Here is a 22,202-nt window from a genome sequence, read left to right as displayed (position 1 = left end):
GTAGATAAAAGATGTTCTCTCTCATATATTAGATTGATGTTTAGAAGAGACTGGAAATTGGTTGCGGCCCCCTTAGTGTTGAAGGTTTTAGCCAGCCTAAACGTTAGGGAGACACTCCTCTGTCTCTTTTGATTGCTGAAGACTCTGATAGAGCATTATTTTATGCGGGAATGACAGAGATAGTGCCCGCTGTCACTTCGTCGTAGCTGTACTACTGAATCTTAACTTGTAACGACCCTAATCCCCCATTCTTAAATATACTGAAAATCGTGTCACTCCGGAAGCCGAGTAAAAATTGGATGAAATGCAGAGCGGTTGTTCAAATCCTAGGCCTATTAAATAAAATCACTGCTTCTTTTGCAAGATTTTCCGATCAGGGATTAGGGGAACGGTCCGTTGTGCCGGTCTGCGGAGCACTGGCTACTTTTTTTAGCCGACTATTTTACTTACTGGATCGTTATTTTCGGTCAGGACCTATAACGACTAGACTATACCTGTAAGTCAATATGTGTTATTCGATGTGGAAAATCCTGTACCAGTTCATTTGACACATCCTAATTAACATCAACCCTAGCCTGCAGACCGGCTCATTACACTTTGTTGACTTACCCGTTTCATGTTTCACAGTTCCTCCCAATCAGAATCAACTGTCACTTACCACTGTCCGTCTGCTATTATAGAGGAAATCTTGCCGAAAAATATCCACGGCCTTCTATTTAACTTCAACATAAAGTATACAATTACTATATGAAAATCAACTTCCTCGCTAGGAACAAAGTCTGGTCAATATGGAAACAAGACGAAGAACAAAACAGAAAACCGGTTTCGACCCTCAACAAAATTGCGTAGCAGCTCTATTAAAACGAACCTCTGACGCACTGCCTAATGAAACATTGCAATGCCCTCTTTGCGACAACTCGGTAAATAACGATGATGATGCTGTTTTATGCGATGGCGAATGCTCATACTGGTACCACAGACAGTGCATGGGAATGTCACATGAGCACTATAATGATATTTCAAAGTGCCCCAGTGAACCCTGGCTTTGCCCTACTTGCAACTTGATGGAACAAACTCAGGGCCACAACTCAAATATGTCTAACGATCTCCTGGAGAGTATTAATTCGGAGGGGAAATTTCTGGAAGAACTACAGCATGAGGTGTCCTCTTACCATGGCAGAGACATCGCAAATGAAGTTACTGGCAGAAAATGAAAAACTAAAAAAAGAAAATATCAAGCTGTCATTCGCAATAAAATCTAAAGAAGCCGAACTAGAAGATCTTATCACAAAGTACAACACACTAGTCAACGATCAAGAAGAGATGTTTTCTAAACTCGACGCCTCTTTTAAGCAACTGGAGAAAGAGAAACCATTAAGACTCAAACAGCAAGATATTTTTAACGAACACGACAACGAACAACTCCGCATCATTGAATCATATGAACAAAAAGTTGTTACACTTGAGTCTAAACTTTCACGCTCACTGAACGGTAATACCACCGAAGACAGTAGGAACCTCCTAGTAAGTGGTAAATTCATCGACGCACCTCCAATTACAGCGATCAATCTCGAAGTCAAATTAACCTCAATCAAGTGTAGATTGGTGGCTCTGGAATCTCAATTAAAAACTTTAAATAAACCTTCTCCTCAAGAAATCAATCCTCAGAAGCTATATCTCAATGGAAGCGGTATCACGGGCCCGGTAATGACCATTTCTACAGATACAACCAACCAAGCTAGAAACCCGCCAGCCAATTCAAGAATACGTCACCCCAACGAGATTGTGGAGGAATTTTATGACAAGCACATTCAATTCTACTCTGACCTCTCCACAACGATGAGAAGAGATCACTCAGCTGGCATCCATGAGATTGACCACTCTTCAGCACAGGGAAGCTTTGATCTCACTTTGCCTGGCATGGCTAATAATGTCACTGTAACCTCAAACCCTAGCTGCTCAAAACCTGAATCATCTAAGTATCGTTTTTTAGAATGCAGTCCACCAGCAGAGCACAACTGGAAGAGTCAGAGTACGGCCAAAGCAACACAATAACCATTTTCCATCAGAATACAGACAGGATAAATAACAAATTGGATAGGATAAATCACCTTCTTGACTTACTCGAACCGGACTTGGCGATCTTTACAGAACATGGTAACACACCTGACACTATACAAAACACGAGACTCGTTAACTACACTATGATATCTGCATATAGTAGAGAACAACATATTAAGGGTGGAGTAGCTATCTTTAAAAACAAAAAATTCACTAACAATACAGTGAACTTAGAAATTGAAACTCATAGCATCTCCCTTGTATGTGAGATGGCGGCTGTAAAGATAAGTCTCAGTAACAGTAAACATGAGTACGTACTTGGAATATATCGTCCTCCCTCAAACTGTTTGGATAATATGAAATTAGCTATGGAACGAATTGCTGAATTTCTAGAGTGTATCCCCAAAGCCAAGACTTCTACCATCATTATCGGTGATATGAACATTGACAACCTAGTTCCATGAATCGGCAAAAGTCTTCTTAATGAACTAATCACCTCGCACAATATCAGAAGAGTTCCCTTTCCCCCCACCAGAATTACACCGCATTCTGCCACCTCTATCGACGAAGTGCGCACCACCTTAAACGAAAGTCACATTTCAGTGCATGTCTTTCACACGGGCATCTCCGATCACACTGGACAACTATGCCGTTTGAATCTTCCGAATACTTTGGAAAAACCAAGTGTCTCAACTCGACGCCATCTCAACCCTAACAGCCTCAACGACTTGAAATTGCACTTATCTCTGGAATCCTGGGATAACGTGTTGGAAACCGTCGACATTGATCAGGCCTACGGCAATTTGCTAAACTCTGTCACTATCGCTCTTGACCATGCATGTCCTGAAAAAATAAATCAAGAAAAAGAAAAAAAAAATGAATGATAACGTACGATGAAGAAACGAACGAGTTAAAGGAGAAATTTATACAAGCCAACAACTTGTTTCTAACAAATGGTAGCTCGGAAGACAAAGCAAAGGATAATGGCCTGAAGAAAGTCTATGACTTGAAGCTCCGGTCACTTAGGCGCAAGGGAAATGCTGATTACATTGCATCCGCCGATAATAAAAGCAAAGCCATATGGAACGTCATCAACCAAGAACGTAAATCCAAACTCACATTCAACCCAGAAATAAAATCTCTGATAGTTGATGATAGGACCGTCGTAGATCCCGTGTTAATTGCCCAGAACTTTAACGAGTACTTTACCACAGTTGCAGCAAAGACTCTAGAGCAAAATCAGATTACTCCATCCTCTTCAACCAATCCAAATAATGACAGCCAAAGTTATCGGAGTTTTCAGCTGCATCCATGGCCGAAATTTCTAAAATAATAGACAATCTGAAGATAAAGGATTCTGCAGGGCTTGACGAGATATCTTCGAGAATAGTTAAGCATTGCAAGGAGGAGCTCTTACTACCGCTTCTACACATAACAAATCTATCCGTCCAACTAGGAAGTTTCCCGTCAAGGATGAAAACTTCGAAGGTGTTTCCTCTTCACAAACGTGGCAAAAAGACATCATGGACAACTACAGGCCAATATCACTGGTACCAACCTTCTCGAAAATTATCGAGAGAGTCGTCCTTAAGAGGCTGCTCCAATTCTTGAATGCTAATAAGCTACTAACAGAGTATCAGCACGGGTTCAAAAAAGGCAAGTCGACCATCACAGCTTTTGTAGACCTAATCGAAGGTATTATCAATAACCTTGTAAATGGTCACAATGCCACCGGAATCTTCATTGTCATGAGTAAAGCATTCGACTGCTTAAGCCACGACTTCATCCTTAACAAACTCGGCTCGCTGGGCATTTGCGGAAAAGCCCTGCAGTGGATCACAAGTTATTTGGGTGATAGGACTCAGATTGTGGAGCTGGGTTACCTCAGCAACAATGAAATCTTCAAAGTAAGATCCACCTCTCTACCTGTCTCTAGAGGTGTGCCACAAGGGTCAGTCATGGGACCGGTTATTTTTACCCTCTTTACTAATGACTTCCCGGCCCATGTCAGCCCCTACGGGCGATGCTACATGTACGCCGACGACTCTGTGATACTCTCGTCCAACAAGTCCATTGAAAACTTGGAAATCGAATCGTATGTAGCAATAAACCTTGCAATCGACTACTGCTCAAATAACGACTTAGTATTCAATAAAAAAAAACAAAGCAGTTGATGTTTGGAGCCCACATAAATGGAATTTCGGGATTGCCAGATCTGCAAACTGAAAATTCCATTAAACATCTTGGAGTTTCAATAGATGACAATCTATCTTGGTCCACCCACATTGAAGAACTCTGCTTAAAATTAAGTTCTGCTCTCTTCGCCATAAGAAGATCAATGGCTATTGGAACTAAAGAAACAGCATTAACCGCTTACTATGCGCTTTTTGACAGCAAGATGAGATATGCCATAGTATTGTGGGGTGGCTCATCTCGTACTAGTCTGGATCGAGTTTTGGTGCTCCAGGAAAGAGCTGTGAGAATAATGGCAGACCTGGGGGCGAGAGATAGCTGTAGAGGGGCTTTTGTTGAATGGGGAATAATGACAGTGGTGGCTGCTTACATTCTCGAGGTGATCATCTCTTCTGGCTCAAGGGGGATCAACGCCCAGATACATGACCACAACACCAGATTCGCCAAAAACTTCAACCTTCCATCCCATAGAAGAACACTTTTCGAGAAGAAACCATCCTACGCCGGTGCGAGATACTTCAACATCCTTCCTGTCGAGCTCAAAATGTTGGCCTCTCATAGACTGAAGCCTCACCTGAAGCAGTGGCTATCATTGCGGCCCTTCTACACAGTCGGTGAATTCCTGACCTGGAGAGACTTTGGAATATAGAACTCTCAAACACGACTTTTAAATATCAAAAATAGCATGTGATTGTAACCCAATACTTGTAAAAAATGACGCCTGTCAGATCTTAATGGCTTCGATTAAAGCTTTCTCACCAACGACTGGTCATATTATTATTAAACGATATATTCTTCGGCAAACCAATAAAAATATTTCCGATTTTATTGAGATTCCCTTCCTTTTAAAATGGAACTAGTTCAAGAAATAGACAAGAAACGTTTTGAATCAGCTGGAATCAAACTACTATATTTATGATTGAAAATTTTGATCATCTATATCTAAAGATGCCCTAGTGGATGTAAATAATTATTTACATATCTTGTTAACTATCTCTGTAATGCTTCCTGATTGGAATTCCAATTCTATCGTTAATGAGAAAAACCACAAATCCAACAATTGGATTGGTTATTCATTTTTATACTTCCTTGTTGCTATAAATATAAACATCCTGTAATATACAGTTATTTTATTACATAAGTGAGGCATTTTTATTAGCAAAAGTGTATTGTTTTGTAAAGCAGAACAGTATTATTATAACTGGCTGGACATTAGTAGAGTTCAAAAGTTTAATTTCTCTCTCTCTGGGCGCACTATACCTCAAGAATGAACTAACGAATGAAATATTTCATGAACCTTCAAATTCTATACGATGGTAACTATCACTTTATGATTCGTAATTATTTTAAAATTCTCTTTGGTATAATTAATTTTAAAAATGTCAATTACAGTTTTTGTATTTCAAATTTGATCGCAATTATAATTACCACATAATTAATTGAATTAGTTTGGGCTTACGATCAGTATCAGTATGATAATGTATACCTTATTAGTCCTTATCATGTGCACTTGATATCTCTTCCTGTGAACTGCAAATGTTTGAATTATTACAGTAATAAAGACGGTGCTATCTGAGTTCATATGGTTATAAACACGACGCCATCTAGGTACAGTGCTCTAGGCAGAGTGTCCACAAATATTGCTCTTTCATGCATTCCAAATTCTAATTCCATCTTTGATTTTTTAGGCCAAGAAATATCATGTAAAGTATAGAGCCTTCTTGTTTAGTTTACCGTCTATCTGAACACTTTTTAGGACAAATATTATATCTTTAAAACCCAATAAAGTTATAAGTTTAGAGTTTTTAGATACTTTTAGTCTAATTAAGTACTGTTTTTAAGAAAGGTCCAGAAAAAAATTATATTAGTTTTCAAAATGGTGGTTTTCAAAAATTTTCAAACTGTAATAACTTAAAAACGGAGAAAGTATGACAAATTTACAAGGATAGAGAAATATAGATTATTTTTGTACCATCATTTTGATACAAAGTTTATTTCGCTACGCAAAAACTATAACGGACTAATAACAGTTTTACTGAGCACCACCCCTCACTAAAATACACTACTCGAGTTACTGATGTTAAAAAACTGCTGATTAATAATCAGCTGATTTTTAAAATAGCAACTGAAATTTCCAGTTGAATGTCTCCAAAACGTATACTTGCTATGGAATATGCATGCAGCAGATATTGTTTTTGCTGAACAGATCTGTAAATTGTATGTATTTTTTTTAAAACTATATAACAATTACAACATATATAATTAGCTAATTTACATAATTATGTTTGAGTTATATAATTTTCCATTTCATTCATTTTATTTGTGTCATATAATAAAACAATTATCACTAATACTAAACAATCCCAATAAATAATATGCATCATCACCGAAATTTATGTTGCCTGTTTTAGAAATAAAGCATCGTGCAAAATTTAAATAGAGGTCAGAGTATTCCTAAGATATTGTACGAGAAGACAGACAGACAGAAATGAAATGTTTCCAGCCACTTGACGGATAGGCTTAGCTGACCTTCAGCCAATAAAAAATATCATAAAAACCAAAATGTCCAGAAGGTTAAATATAGAAGTTTCATTCAAAAAAATCACATCGTGATACTACGATCAGACTAGAAAATATCATTTATTAGTTATATGCCATATATGCACATACTGGAAAATGTCATTTACGTATTTTTGTCCACACGGTATCTCGATAACCAACTGACCTACAGACTTGAAATTTTGTATAAATGAATTTATATTTGGAAACACGATGATGATACCCGTCACCCTATGGTATTTGGTTAAGTTTTATCTAGTATTCTCATATTGGTCTTATAGGTAATTAAGATAGCAACAGAAAACAACAAACAAATTTGTAATAAGACGGTATAAAAATACGAAATTGTAACATGTAAAACATTGACACACGTATTCATATTAAAAAAGAAAAAGAAAATATAGTGGAAGGAAACTGAATGAAAAAATTTGAATGTTTCATGTAGTAAGAAATAGTAGTTGAGAAATATTTCATTTGTAAACTTTAAAAAACTGGATGAATCTTCATTTATAAACAGACAAGAACGATTGAGAATGTCCAACTATAGTATTTGGCTGATCTTTATTGAAGCATATCATTCCGTACGCTAACTCTCTGTCTGTCTGGAGAATCTAAACGTATATTTTCTGCTTGATTCTCTGGCAGAAACCGTATCTGTGCTGTTTTGGTGTTAGAGTGTTTATTTTCTAATCATGTTACAGTGAATAAATACCAAAGATTCGTTTATTCCCAAGTCTTGAGGTAAGGCTCTAGAAGGTGGTAGTGCTCTAGCAACCGGTTCAAACTCGGTATATAGTCGGTACAGGGCAGAGCTACAGAGTACGAGTCACAAGTCAGCAACGGATTCGACCCATCATCTGGACTCAACTAAGGTTCAGGGATGGCGTCGGCTATCGCTGAGGAAACAGTATCCGGAGATGAGGCAGCCCAACTCTCTACCTAGAAATTGGATTAATGGTATAAGCTTTACGTTTTATAATTATCAATTGTGGCAAAATTATACTGAGTATATTTGTTATATAAGCAAATAAAACACAATTCAAATGAATATTGATAAACAATGTACAGGGTGGTGCAGAGAAAAGGGAAATTTTGAAATAATCATAATAAACCAATGAATTGTACAAACAGCTTTTTAATGATGTAAATGTGTAAGGCAAGAGTGTAAATTACGTGAGAAATGTTGGAAATAATAATAAAGCTGAAGGCACTTTTTAAAAATAACATCAGTTAAGTGCTGTCCATTGCTCCTAACACATTCATTCAATCGGTTTCGAAAACTTATCATTGTTTGACGCAATGTGTTCTCTGGGCTGTTGGCGACGTGTTCTTCAATCTGAGTCTTGATCTCAAGAAGATTTCTTGGCCTAGTCTGGTACACAACGCTCTTTAGATGTCCCCATAGAAAGTAGTCTCATACTGAGAGGTCTGGAGACCGTGGAGGCCATGTGACGTTACGTTCCTTGAAATTATGCGCTCCCCAAATAAACACGTCAGTGCTGCCGTTGACAGATTGGCAGTGTGTGAGGTGGCTCCATCCTGTTGAAACCAGGTTTGCTCAATGTCAATATCTGGAAAAGCATGAAGCCGTGGAGCAAAAAATTTCTCCAGCATATGAATGTAACGTTCAGATGTGACAGTTACAGTGGAACCATTGCCATCCTCAAAGAAGTAAGGTCCAATTATCCCTCGACAAGACACTGCACACCATACGGTAACTTTAAGGCTGTGTAACGGACGTTGATTAAGTTCACCGAGATTTCTGCGAGCCAAGTAACGCATTTTCTGCTTATTGACATGCCCATTTAAATGAAAGTGGGTCTCATCAGACATCTAAAGATTTTCAAGGAAATTTGCGTCCTCATTGATTTTAGTCAGTAGCTGTTCACAAAATTTTAAGAGTAATTTACCGTCATTTGATTTTAGAGCTTGAACAATCTGAAGCTTGTAAGGATGAAACTGCAGGCCGTGCAATATTATTTGCACACTCCGATGCTCAAGTCGCAATGATGAGGCGATTTGTAATACAGAACGACGCTTACTCCTTTCCACTGTGACTCGCACTGCATCAACATTTTCTGGGTTTCGAACAGTCACTATACGCCCAGGAGGTTTTTTATTTAAGGCCGAAACAGTCTCTTCAAAATTACGAACCCATGATGATATGGCATGTGCGGAAGGAACTCGACTGCTAGGAGGAATCATAATGGCGTCGGAACACTCGTTGTGCAGCTGTTACACTGTCGCCATTTTTGTAATACGCTCTCACGGCAACGGCACGCTCTGTACCACTCCACTGCTCCATCTCAACTAAATGACCGTTGCTACTTGCCATCATGACATCCGTCCCCCATTCCTACGAGACTTACAGGTGTACCAACAACAACATCAAAATTTCCCGTTTCTCTGCGCCACCCTGTATTATTATAGAATAACAAACTAATGGGTTTTTTTGCAGGGAAATACTACCTGGTTTTTAACCAGTTTTGATGTTAATGTGTCATATAACACCTTTACTGCAGCTCTATAGTGAAGTAGACCGGCTAATCTCTAACCTCCCTCTGCAACGAAAGGGTCTCTCTCTGCCCCAGAACACTAGTTTACGATAACTGTCTAGCTATAATAGATGTAGCTTGACTATGGTACAACGATTATCTAGTTATAATAGATATAGTTAAAGGAGCTCACGGTGAAGTGGTGTATTTTGTTATTTTCAAAAACTTTCAGCAATTGGGCTCCCACCAGGTGGCTTTTGTATATTTAATGCTATTCAAGTGGGGTTTGATAAATATTTATATTCCCAGTTATTCTTAATCTAACATATGAAAAAGTAAACAATAAAACTTTCATAACCTAGGTAGAAATGTAACAAAATGAAAAATATATCAAACTAGCCGAACAACAAAGATTAATTATTGTAAGTTAATTTATTTAAAAAGTGACAGTCACACTGAGTAATGTGAGCTGTGTTTTAGATAAGGCATAAAAAATATAATGCAAGTCTTTCCGCACGTATAGTTGTAAATTGTTCTTAATCAGCATAAACCAAAGTAAAATGGTGTGACAGCTAGAGAAAAAAGTAGTTAATTCGGGCTCGGAGGACTACTGAAAGGTACTAAGAGTGAAACGGGGTCAAATAGAGGAATGGTGCAACTAAAAACAATCGTCTTAACTGGTCACATGCGTCGTATAGTACTCATTGATCGACAGAGACGGCACAGTGTGCAGGCTTGTTTGGGAGTGAAAGCAAAGCTCTAGTGATGAAAACACACATAACATATAAGGGTAGGACCTTAGCTGCACGAGGGAAGCATGCACCTTCATCTTAGACTTATTGATTCAAAGCAGGAGAGTTGTTCATACCACATGTCACACAGTAGCGAGTTGGTAACCAGATCAGAACGATATGAGGTGGAAGTGATGATCATGAGGTTGAACTATAATGACGCGGAATATGTGTTATTTTGAATTTTTGGTTCTGTCATCAGGACATAATTGAGGGAGAGGCATGTACTGGTTTTGTAACTGGCATCAAAAACTGTTTGTATGTTAGGGGTGCTACTATGAGCCTTGAACACCTATGATAGGGCAGTACATAGTGATTAGACGACCAGTCACGATTAGGGCACTCAACCATGTGACCTAGGGCAAGGTACTTAGTCATGAAGGTGAGGTAGAGGCATTTGAAGTCTGAATTACTTTGAAGTTTTGCTTCAAGCGATCGTAACCTATTTTGAGCGACGGCTTTAGATGTTTATGGCTTTAGAAAGAAATCTTCGGGCTCAAAGAGGAGGCGAATGACATATCGTCCTTGAGAGTCTCTAGAGAGACTGGAGTTGAATGAGTCATGTTAAAGTAATTCTTCGGCAGATCTTTTACTGCAGAGAAGAGTGAAGATCAACTTAATTGGTTGAGGATAGAGAAATAGATACTTGCGAGGTGGCTGGACAGGATGCAGATGGGAGGCGGTATCTATGAGCATGTAACCTGTATGGGTACCGAGAACATTAAGGCCGAGAGAGTAGTGCTCACTACTGAGCAGCTGATGTTAGATGGTATTTAAATACTCTTATGAGTATTTCGATGGGGAAAGACAAATTGAATATAGGGTAAGCCAGTACTTAGGGCTTCATTCGTTGGAAGACTTCCGGAGAGAACTGAATGCGTGGTAGTAACAGAGGTATTTTCCAAAATATGGAAAGGGTAGTTAGATGCCAATATGTGACTAGAGAGGGATTTCACTTGAATTTTCAAAAGTGCTTTGTATGGACAAAAGTTTTCGAAAGGCCGATAGGACTCAAGTGAGAGTGCATACGACGCGTGCCTATCAGCTGTGTGGCTCGCTAGTTGATGAAGTGTGACACGCTGCCAGGGTCAAGGAGAGCACAGGGGTTTTCGATAGTACCCTCACCTTGTGTGACTGAAAATCACATAGTTATTAAAGGGCGAAAACAATCAGGCAGTTGTTGTAAGAGACACGTACCCGGCACACAAGAACAACGAGATTCATCTCATATGTGAGTGAATGCTGGCCTGGGAAGTGAAGTAAGGATACCGTGGCGACCAAGCAGTACATGTCACGTGATATCAGGTGATGAGTTATATTAAGTTTCCAATAGAGTGCTATCACCTGAGTTACGCCATTTTCTGTACATTGCAGTGCAGCCAGCTTATCGAGTATTAGATGGATAGTACAAATATAAACCAAAGACCCTTTTATGTGTTTATGTGAAAAGTACGATTTAATGCATTAAGAATTCTATTTTAATATAGCTATTAAATCATATTTGACAGAAAAACTGTTCATGCGTGCACGAAAGGCACTTGATATTGACTCCTCTGACACTAAGCCATTAGAGAAGAATGAGTAAAGAATAAATAAAGTTGTCACGCAAGCAGACTAATGGCATTATAGTAGGCACAATGTATATATACCACTGCGAATATCATCCAAAATACATTTCTACACATTATACAGCGTTTGGTCAGTAGTTTACTACCTAATTAAATTTATATTGCCTGATGCGTAGATTTACCATTATAGACACAGAAATCAAGGAGGCCTGTAGTTTTCAATATATTAGTATATTTGTACACCATTATAATTGCATACCAATAATTTATTTACAATACTTTCTCATATATATGTGTATGTAAACAAATTTCGTTCGGAAGAAAATTATTTCTAAATGTAGTGGAAATGTTTAGACTACTTAATTAAGGTCAATGAAATTGGCACTTAATGAAATCGATCACGAGAAATAGGTGTGCTGTTTAAATGTAAATACAGAGCCACGTTTTATATTCAAATATTTTTTATTTCCCTCAGAAATCTACATGTGAGGACCCCCAGCATATAGTTGTAAGGCCAGACCGGTAACATCTTATACGGCATTAATCAGCCAATTTAAAATATTAAACTATCAGTAAATTTTAATAATGAACAATACGTCATCGCGTCTGAGACCGAACCCGAGAACATTCGAAACAAATTAAGTATGGTCAATACGACAAACATTTTAAATGTTAATTGTTTGTTTATTAGTGCTTCACACAAGACTATAACTTGCCTAAATTTTCCAGACTATCATCTTCACAGGACGAAATCTATTCTCAAGATAACCTGGAGACATATGAAAGAAATAAAGAATGAATGATAATACGTCTTTATTGAAGCGATAATTTGGACCTTATAAGTGGTCCATTCTTACATTTAACCTTAAAATTCAAAATATAACAAAAAATATTAATATAGCCATGAATAAAACTTTAAAATCTTAAAAAAAATATTGATGGCTTCTAAATGTACAACTAAACATAACTATAGTTACATTATGAAACAATAAAAAGGAAATATTTACATATCTCATTGAAATGTATACAAAATAATAAAAACAATTTGACTTACTCATTTCCGTTCACACCATTCCAGATAACAATTACCGGCTCCCAGCACTCCACCAGTCATCTGTTCCAGTAGTCCTTGAGCTATTCACAGCAACATATTACTCCACACGTGCAAGGTACGAAGGTAAACCTGTCATCAGTATCGTGTGTAACAATGATGCAAATCGCATCTCTCTTTGGTATGATAGTTGAAGAATATTAAGTTCTGTATAGTAAGGAGCATGTGTGTGTCCAGCGGTAAATTAAACTTGAAAAGCATGAAGTAATTATGTGTTCGTTTTTTCTTTAACTTAGTTGTAAAAGCGCTACAATAATTAAAATCTGGAAATACCGATGACTTAGTGAATGTTTGACATAAAATGGCCCTTATTCTTTTTTAATGTATGTTTCCCTGCAAATAACCAGTTTCATATATTAATCACTGTGTCAGTCCATCCAAGAGTGGTGGTTATAATCAATCCTAAGCAATCGATAGAGCCCAATTAATACAGGTTTAGTTTTGTCCGAGTATAGTTTGAGACCACTATTTATTGTCCACTGTACAATACGTTCAAAGTTTCCCTTTTTTGTGTGGACAGTCTTATTAACGTCAATAACTTTAAAATCGGTTTATATCTGTATATCATCAACGTAACAGTGAAATCAAGTATATTGACGTCCTTTACTAATGTCTTTTATGTAAATAATAATAATAATTCTTTATTTGATTTTGACAGTAAAATATAGCATGGCAAAAGTCAGTTTTATATTACTAATAAAAATCCCTACTACACACATTCATACATACAATACTCATGCAAACATACATCTCTTTCCCATTCACGCCAACATTCATTCAACATGAGACTTGGGGCTCTAAAGAAAAAATGTTTATTTAAATTTTGATTCTCCCAGCAGCCAGCCATGAACTCTTTGACAGAATAAACTGCATTTGAAACTAGTAGGCGCTTCGGAAGAGCTTTAAATTGATTTAAACTATCCGGCTTTATAAAACCCTTAGGGAACCGATTGAGAAATTTAACTCCAGCCTGTGTGCACCAAGCGTTCGAAAGCCACTTTCCTATGCTGTTTTGCATGGTAAATGTCCCTGCCTCTAGTTTCATAGGAGTGAATTTCATTACCGTGTATAAGAGCGCACTTTGATCTTCAATAAAGGGCAACCTCCAACATATAGAGGCAGGGCAGAGCCAGCAGTTCAAGATCCCTGAAAGTATCCCTACACAACTCTCTAATGTTTAATTGGGAAACTATTTTGACAGCTTTTTTTTGGTCCGTGTAGGCTTATTTCCTAGGTCACTAATATTTTTTATTAATAAGTTCAACTTCTTAAAATAAATTAACTGCTACTACTAACGAATGTACAACTAGTTATATAAATAGATTCCTTAATTTGTATGTTATTAAATAGCTTATAATTACTGCTTAATTCTTACATTTTTACTCTTTGTTTATGTTTAAGGACTTTGAGTTTTAGTTTGTACACTATTTCATGTACCGAAATTGAAAATAAATTATGATTCAATTCAATTAAATTCATTTTTTTAAATCTAAGTACTCATACTAGATTGTATTTGGCACGGCTGCCCCAAAGTCTTATAGATAGATCAGGTCAAAATAAGCCATTCTTAAGACTTTTTGTGAACAATAATTGGCAAGGTTACGCAGAGCTTAGATGCCTGAAGTAACACGAGCACAGATATAGTCAACATGAATGTTTCAGGTTAAATCTTTGTACATCCCTAGGAACTTGGTGGAATTAGTATTCCCTAAGAGCTCATTTTCTACAAAAACTGTCGGTTGGCTTACATCTTTATTTTGTAGGAGAAAAAGTGTATGACATTAGATTTGGTATTTTTATTCTTAAATTTATTTCAGAGAAATTTTGAATGTAGCAATTGACAGCAATGAAGGATTCAAGTTTAAGATTTTCTTTCGTAGTTAATTTCATACAAAGTGTCGTACCATCTCCATATTGAACTATCTTTCCATTTTGGATCGATGAATTTATTCGATTTACATATGAAAGAAAAAGTAATAGGCCCAAAAATAGATCCCTGTGGGACTCCATGAACCAATTTATTTCTCCCCGACATGACACCTGAGATCTGCAAACCATGGTACATGTCTCTCAGATAAGACGAGATCCATTTATGAGGAAGACTCCGAATGCCACAAAGCTCTAACTGGTGGATCAGTGTCTCGCATGATGCACGCAGTCGAACGCCTTGGAAAGGTCGAGAAATACGCTGAGCAACAACATTTTCCAGAAGATTCGAAATTGCATCGATTGTGGAACTGTTTTCTCTGAATCAAAAATGATTTGGACTCAAAATCGCAAAACGCTCTAGAAATGTATTTAGCCAAATCGGGAAGACAGCCTCGAAGACTTTGCTAAATACCGGCAGGATTGAAATCGGCCGGCAGTTGGTCATTTCACTGGAATCGCCTTTATTAAAGATCGGTGTCACCTTAGCAGTCTTTAAAATTTAAGGAAAAGAATCTTGAATAAAATAAAAGTTCTTGGTCTTCTAATTTGGTTAGTGGTATCAATATACGTTGTAAGCATAACTTAAGCAACTACACAGAGACACCATTTACGTCGGTCGACTTTTTTATTTCAATCTCTGTATGATGCGGATCACCTCATCCTCGTCAACAGGGACTACGGATATAGATGTCAGTGGTTCCGGATTTCGACCTGTATCGCAGCCAAAACAGTAATGGGCCTAGTATTGATCCCTGAGTCACACCACAAATAACAGGCTTCCAGTCCTTCGGGCGCGACTCAAACACTGCTTCCGGCCACCCAGTTAATGTCCCATCCAAGATAATGTGGCACTATAAAAAACAAATATGCTTAGCGTAACAAGAAGCAAATTATTTTGACCCCGTCATTAACTTTTGAGAAACTAAACTGAGCCAAAATTTTGCACTGGTTGCGGTCTATGGCTAATCGGATATCGTCGGTGATTCTTAAGAGAATTGTATCAGTGCTGAGAGGTTTACGGAATCCGGATTGAAATATATTGATTATATTGTTAGAAGAAAAAAAGTAAATAATTGGAGAGTGCAAATTGGGTTCCAAATGGCTTTAGAAATGGCTGGCAGGATACATTTGGTCTTATGGGACATTTGGGGATGGGATATTTGGGAGCGGATAAAAAAGTGCTCATTTCCATGAATTTGGAAACGCACCAGAAGTCAGAGACCTGTTTTGTTATAATCGATAATATAACAAATATAAATCGTTATATAGGAATAGGATATATGTTATCAGATCCTGTTCCATTGCTTCGGATCCGATGGGTAGATTTTAGAACATAGAGGTGCAAGACAAATTTAAAATTCAACAAACAGATTGAGATGGATTGATTGTTGTTCAGTTAATTATGATAAGTGACTGTTTATACAAGATTCATCTGATTATAAAAATGAAAGTATATCATTGTAATAATTCGATGGAATCTCAAGGGTGGTAGATAACGATTGTTTTCCGAAACCCAGATTTTTAACACTGTGCCTAAGATCACATGAAGATTATTAACGAATAGTGAATTAATGTATAATTTTTGAGTTCCTTAATTTCTGCCTTATTTCAAAACCGACGATATAGGGTTTTTCCATATCTTGATACCTCCTAGCCCTCCAGTACACCCAAGACCCTTCGAGCCTTTAAGTCTTGGATGACTGTAAGTGATGAATTTATTTTGGCCCTAGGATTTTTTCACCTGCAACACACAAAACACGAGGTCATGTTTGGACTTTGCAGACACCAGAAGATGGATCCATAACTCTGGGACACTGACGATGATAAGGTCCAAGATCGTGTCAATGTCAGTAGCGTAGTGAGTCGCATCAATTTTCAGTACAGTCAAGTTACAAGAGAATAGCATATTAATCAGCTGTTACATTAATAGTTATGTGTATTCATACAAGTCTATATTTATGTCACCATTCATGATAAATTACAGCAGGATGGCAAGAAGCCTAAGAGAATATTTCAAAATCCCTTAAATGCCCCACCCCTGGAGGGGTCCTTCAAGAGTAGAACCTCTGAACGTGTCTCGCCCACGTCCAGAGCAATAAAATCAGGTAAAGCCGACTATTCTCCATGTGTACAGTAAGGCACTTTAAGATTATCTTTTAAGTAAACATCTACACTTCCTCCAATTTTTCCAATCCTGTCTTTTCTAAATAGTGAATACAATTTGAAGTAAACTTTATTTGAAAGTACTCTTTAATCACGGCTTTAATCACGTCTCCGAAATAGCAATCAGGCCAAAGATTTTAGGCTGAAAAATCGCCCTGGCTTCATCTATATGACAACTAAGTGATTGCGCAATAAATATCAGTGGATTTAAAATATGCATGATTAGGAGCGAAGATGAAACGAGACATAAAACAGAAGAGAAATTTTTTCCATAAGCAAATAAAAGGGAAATTATGTCAGCAAACTGAGTGATATGCTTCAATAACGCTCAATAAAATTCTATAGTTGGGCATGCTCCATCATGGAACGTTTTCTTATGTGTAGAAATGAAACTTCGGGCAATATTAAAAGTGTGCAAATAAAATATATCTCAAGATAATTTACATATGATGCATTTACATTTTTGTTCATCGAATTAGTTTTAATCACAGTGTTTAAATAATATAAGTTCCAATAAGATCAATACGAAAATATTAACAATGCTCAGTCTAAAACCATGGAATAACATACATCATGATAGTGCCCAGTGTTTCCCACATACAAATTCAGGTCTATGCAAAGTCTGTATATCAGTTCGTTTTGAAGAGAGACGTATGACAGACGGAAATGAAATTTTGGTCTTGTGCTCACCAGAGCTTCAAGGACATATGAACATTTGGTACTGAAAACTTTTTGTAGCTGGCAGCATTTTACATTAAATTACGTTTGATTCAATTATTAACACATTTCATTAATAATACATTCACATTTTCGTGATTCTAGCCTGCCATTGTTGTACGCCCTTAACAATTTTTGGTCACTACCTAGCCCGACACCAAAGCTTTTCTTTCTTTATCACTGAGATGCATAGAACAATAATCAAACCACGTTATGCTTTTTGGATGCTCAAACCCACTTATATCCCTTACTGCACAGGCTTTCAAATTAATTTAGTATGCACATTTTCTATTTATTTATTACGTAAATGATATTGACTTGAATACTTTTTTTCTACAGTTGTATAACAAGATAAGTCATGGACAATTTTCAAAGACTTCACCCTACTAAACTGCTTCATTACAACAAAACCATTCTTGAGAGATTTTTATTCCAAAATTGTTTTACATTTTTCTTGGGTGGTGGATGTTCAGAAAAAATAAATACTTAGTTCTTGTGGTTTGAAAATGTTTACCTATAAAAAAATCTTTTTTAACGGTGGTTAAAAATATTAATTAAATGTTCCTTAGTATGTTTCATATTATGACAATGATATTAATTTTAAAGTACAGAATATAATTTAATGTAAATAGTCGACAAGCAATCAAATAAAGAAAAAAAAGTTGTATTACGAGATGAAATTCAAAATAAAGCCGTAATTGAATAATCTTCATACATAAAAAATAATTACTTGTATGTAAAAAAATAAATAAACATGAAATTAGTTTATTTTCCATATTTAGTCCATATTTGGAAACATTTAAACCCGTAATATCTTAATCTAAACAAATTGTCTGAAAATATTAACAATAATAAGATTCAGGATAGTAGAAATAATGATTTTGAGGTGTTCAATTACATATAATTTCATTCATAATATTTATATAACATTGTGTTATATTCTTTCATATTTTTCATTTGTTTAACTGAGTTAAAAAATCTGTATTAATAGTTTAAATATCTTAAATCAATAAAACGTGATTTTTTATTATTGTGTTCACTGTACTTTCTTATTTTTAAAACAGGATAGAAGTACGTATCGTATCAGGCTTCGCTGAGTTTGCATCCTAAATTTCAAATCTATAGCTTACTTTAATCTCGAAATATCCTGCGGACAGATATACAGAAAGACAATTATACACAAAGGAAGATGACAAGAAAATTACGCATCATAGAACGTTTGCTTGTAGAAATTAAGTATCATGAAAAATTTGCATCTGGACATATTTTTTGTCATAATACATTTCAATTTGTGTTCTTTAAATTGGGTTCCATATCACTGTTTAATTAATAAAAAGCTATGGGCCAAGTTACTATAAAACTATTTCGTATATGTTGGAATAGTTAGGCTACAGGTCACATGTTTGAATCTCTTATGCATGTATAGAGATTGTTTATAATTTTATTTATTCTGCTATTTTCTCGTTGACATCATGGTTACCCATAAGACCAATCTAAAACTGTTCCATGAAGCGACATGCGCCATAATGGAACTCATTGTTCCTCATAATAAATGAAGCATAAAACACTACTTCAAATCTGTAGCCAATCTTGTTTTTGTAATATCGTGCAGAAAGACATACGGAAATTAATTTCTTAAGCACCATGACGATAGGCTTCACTAAAGCTCAGCCAATAAATTTCACCATATATTTATCATATTACAACTTTTGAATTTTATTACAAAATATTTCTATTTACTCTGAAGTTTTGGTTATTTTTATGACTGCCACAACTCCTGTTCTGAGTAATACCTAAACTTTAGTAAGTAAATTAAAACATTGATTACTTACTAGCAGAAATAATGAGGCCTTATCTTGTTCATAGTGTAAATGACTATAGACAATTGCATTTTTATTTTACCAGTAAATTTTCTACGAAATAGTTGTCTTTGTACTATTTACGGTTTATTTTCCTCATACGGATGCTGTAAATATTAGTTGCCAGATGTTTATAGAAGGGGTATTTATAACTTCTAGGAATTGCGTGGTTTGTTTTATCTGTACAAGAACAATTATTTGATTTGCAAATTACGGCAATAACTGCATCGAGTGAAGGAATGTTCCGATAAGGACTGCATAGATTCTGCTATTGAAGGTTTGAATGCAACATGAGAACATCCGCTTTCTTGTTTCTTCTTTGCTCTGTTGTAAGTTTTACATTGTTACTACAATATATATCAGGAAATACACTTGTTAGCAAAAAAATTGTAAAAGGCACAGTAAAAAAAATTGTATTGATTAGTTTTATGGTCTAAGGTAATAGAAAATAGATATTCTTTTTAGGCGTTTTGTCGAGACAATACATTTTAGCTTATTAATGTAATTCTTAAGATATTTTTATTCCTTTCAAGTCCACATTATTAAAATGTAAAAAGGTCTTAATTATATTGTGCAAAACAACAATTTTACAATAAAGAAAAAATTTTTCTATAACTGTATAATTTAAACAGTGGTTACCTTATTTTAGTTCCTGTACACTACACTATGACATTTTTAGGATACATTCATTTCTATATTTACAGTATTTTGCAGTGTTTGTTTTAGAGTATTCACTTACTGCAGCAGCATGGCTATCTTGTAAAGGAGTATGCAGGGTTACCGGTAAGCATGCGGTAGGAAGAAGCGCTAGGTAGTACAGCAATGGAAAATTGGCAGTCAGACGCTGGAGGCAGCGGGGGCACAAGCAAGGAGAGGTTTGCGGTTGAAAGGACATTATGGAATGATTGACAATAGCTTTCATGTTAGGCATAATTATGGTACATACACAAGGGTAGCTGGTGTTCATGGGTAGGCTGCCCTTCACCGATTTGCACGACCTAGTTTATTGTTTGAATCGCAAACGAATTTCTTCTGATAACCGGTCGTCAGCTGAACCAAATTTAGTTGAGACCGAAATGATATGGTAACGAAGAGGGTTAATTACCAATTAATTATTTTTACACTATTTTTTAACATTTGCAGATTTACATGTTTATGATCAAATGTCAAGAATCGAAGTGTAGGTTAAAACAGAGTCAGACAACGAGATAAGGAATCTGAAATCGTCATTTTCAGCGAATGTAATTAGTTTTTATTTGCAAGTCTGATGGTTGATTTAAGAAATTTTAGGATTAAAAATATGACCTTTATAAAAAGGTATCTTTTAATAATTTAACCCTTTCAGTGCTGTTTCAACCTCCTGGCACATCTGAAATCTATTTATTTCTTGAGGGCAATTCGTTCATCCAAATCATTTCCCGCCTCTTAGACTAGTGTTGGAGTAAAAATTGATGGCAAAGATATTAGGGCTCAGTCTCCAAGATGCAATCCACTGTGTTACTGCACCAGATGATCGCATTGTTTTGAGAAGCACGCTGTTGTCCCTAATACTCATGATCTCTATACCCGTTATACAACCCCTCTATATATGCTTTAACAAGTACCATTTCCAGGAGGAGTGACAGCGCATGGGGTACATCAGAAACAAGTAATGTAACAGTATTGAGATTCTCAGCAATACGCCACCGACATTGACATCATTGTTCCAAGTTACATACGCAATACAATACACTAATGTAAAACATACTGAAATACATTATACATTATTTATTACTTTATTATTGTGCTTGAATTTTATTACACCACATATTTCTCTTGTAACTTATACACCACACACATACAAAGTATCTAAACATTTGTGCATAGTGTTTATACCACAATGAATAAATATATATTTGTTAGCATGTTTCCACTGAGAACAGAGTTGTTGCTGTCGCAGCAACTTTGAAAGAAAAATGCGTACCGATCTATCCCAAAGAACACTTTTCATAAACATATTCATTCATTTCTGAATTTATACCAAGGGATAAGGATTTAGCGGACTTATGTTTAAAAAGATTGTAGGGTTTAGGAGTTTTTTTCTCACTATCAAATGCTTTCGATTTCTTTTAAAAGATATGAACAATATGAAAAATTTCAAGCCCCCAAGTCTATTTCTGGCTTTAATGGTTGTCCAAGAAAAACAGAACCATCTTCTTAAAATTTATTTTACTGAAGAGTCTACAGTAATGCACATAACGACGATATTTACTAGATCATTCAAAATTTATAGGTAAGGTTTCCTGGTTACTTCAAAACATTCAATTAATATCTTAAAATAGTTTTTAGACTTATCCTCCGTCAAAAAATTGACTGAAGATTTTGCTGCTAGAATACATCTCTTCAAAACAAATTGTTAATTTAACTAATTTAACAATTTTCACAGCAATAAAAAATTTAAATCTATAAGTAATTTTTCGATGTGGTGTAAACGAAAAACAATACGTTATGTCAATTAACCTATAGCCCTATAAGCCTAAGAATGGACAATCACTAATAAATTATTAAACAATAAAAAATAATATTTTTTTTGTAAAAAGACTACTATTATTTACTTTTGCAATATAAACATTTTAACTTAGCATTTAGAATTCGGGGAACTATAGGTATAATGTACTGAAAATTGCTATAGCACAGTTGCCTATTGTTCCCAAAAGTAACATGACTGAAAAATTCAAGAATGTCTTGCCAGTGTCCTATGCCTGATAACTAGAACC

The 22,202-nt window shown here is 35.9% G+C and overlaps 1 long non-coding RNA gene across 1 annotated transcript; it reads left to right on the top strand.

The window, feature by feature from the left end:
- Positions 1 to 19,407: 19,407 nt before the first annotated feature.
- LOC124366031 lies at positions 19,408 to 21,224 on the top strand. The gene is made up of 2 exons (XR_006922774.1): positions 19,408 to 19,775; positions 21,060 to 21,224. It is a non-coding gene; the product is annotated as an uncharacterized LOC124366031 (long non-coding RNA).
- Positions 21,225 to 22,202: the final 978 nt, after the last annotated feature.

The sequence above is a fragment of the Homalodisca vitripennis genome, chromosome 7 (genome assembly GCF_021130785.1).
Source record: "Homalodisca vitripennis isolate AUS2020 chromosome 7, UT_GWSS_2.1, whole genome shotgun sequence".
NCBI classification, from domain to species: domain Eukaryota; kingdom Metazoa; phylum Arthropoda; class Insecta; order Hemiptera; family Cicadellidae; genus Homalodisca; species Homalodisca vitripennis.
Note: the sequence above shows the minus strand (reverse complement) of the source record. Positions and strands in the feature narration are given on the sequence as shown.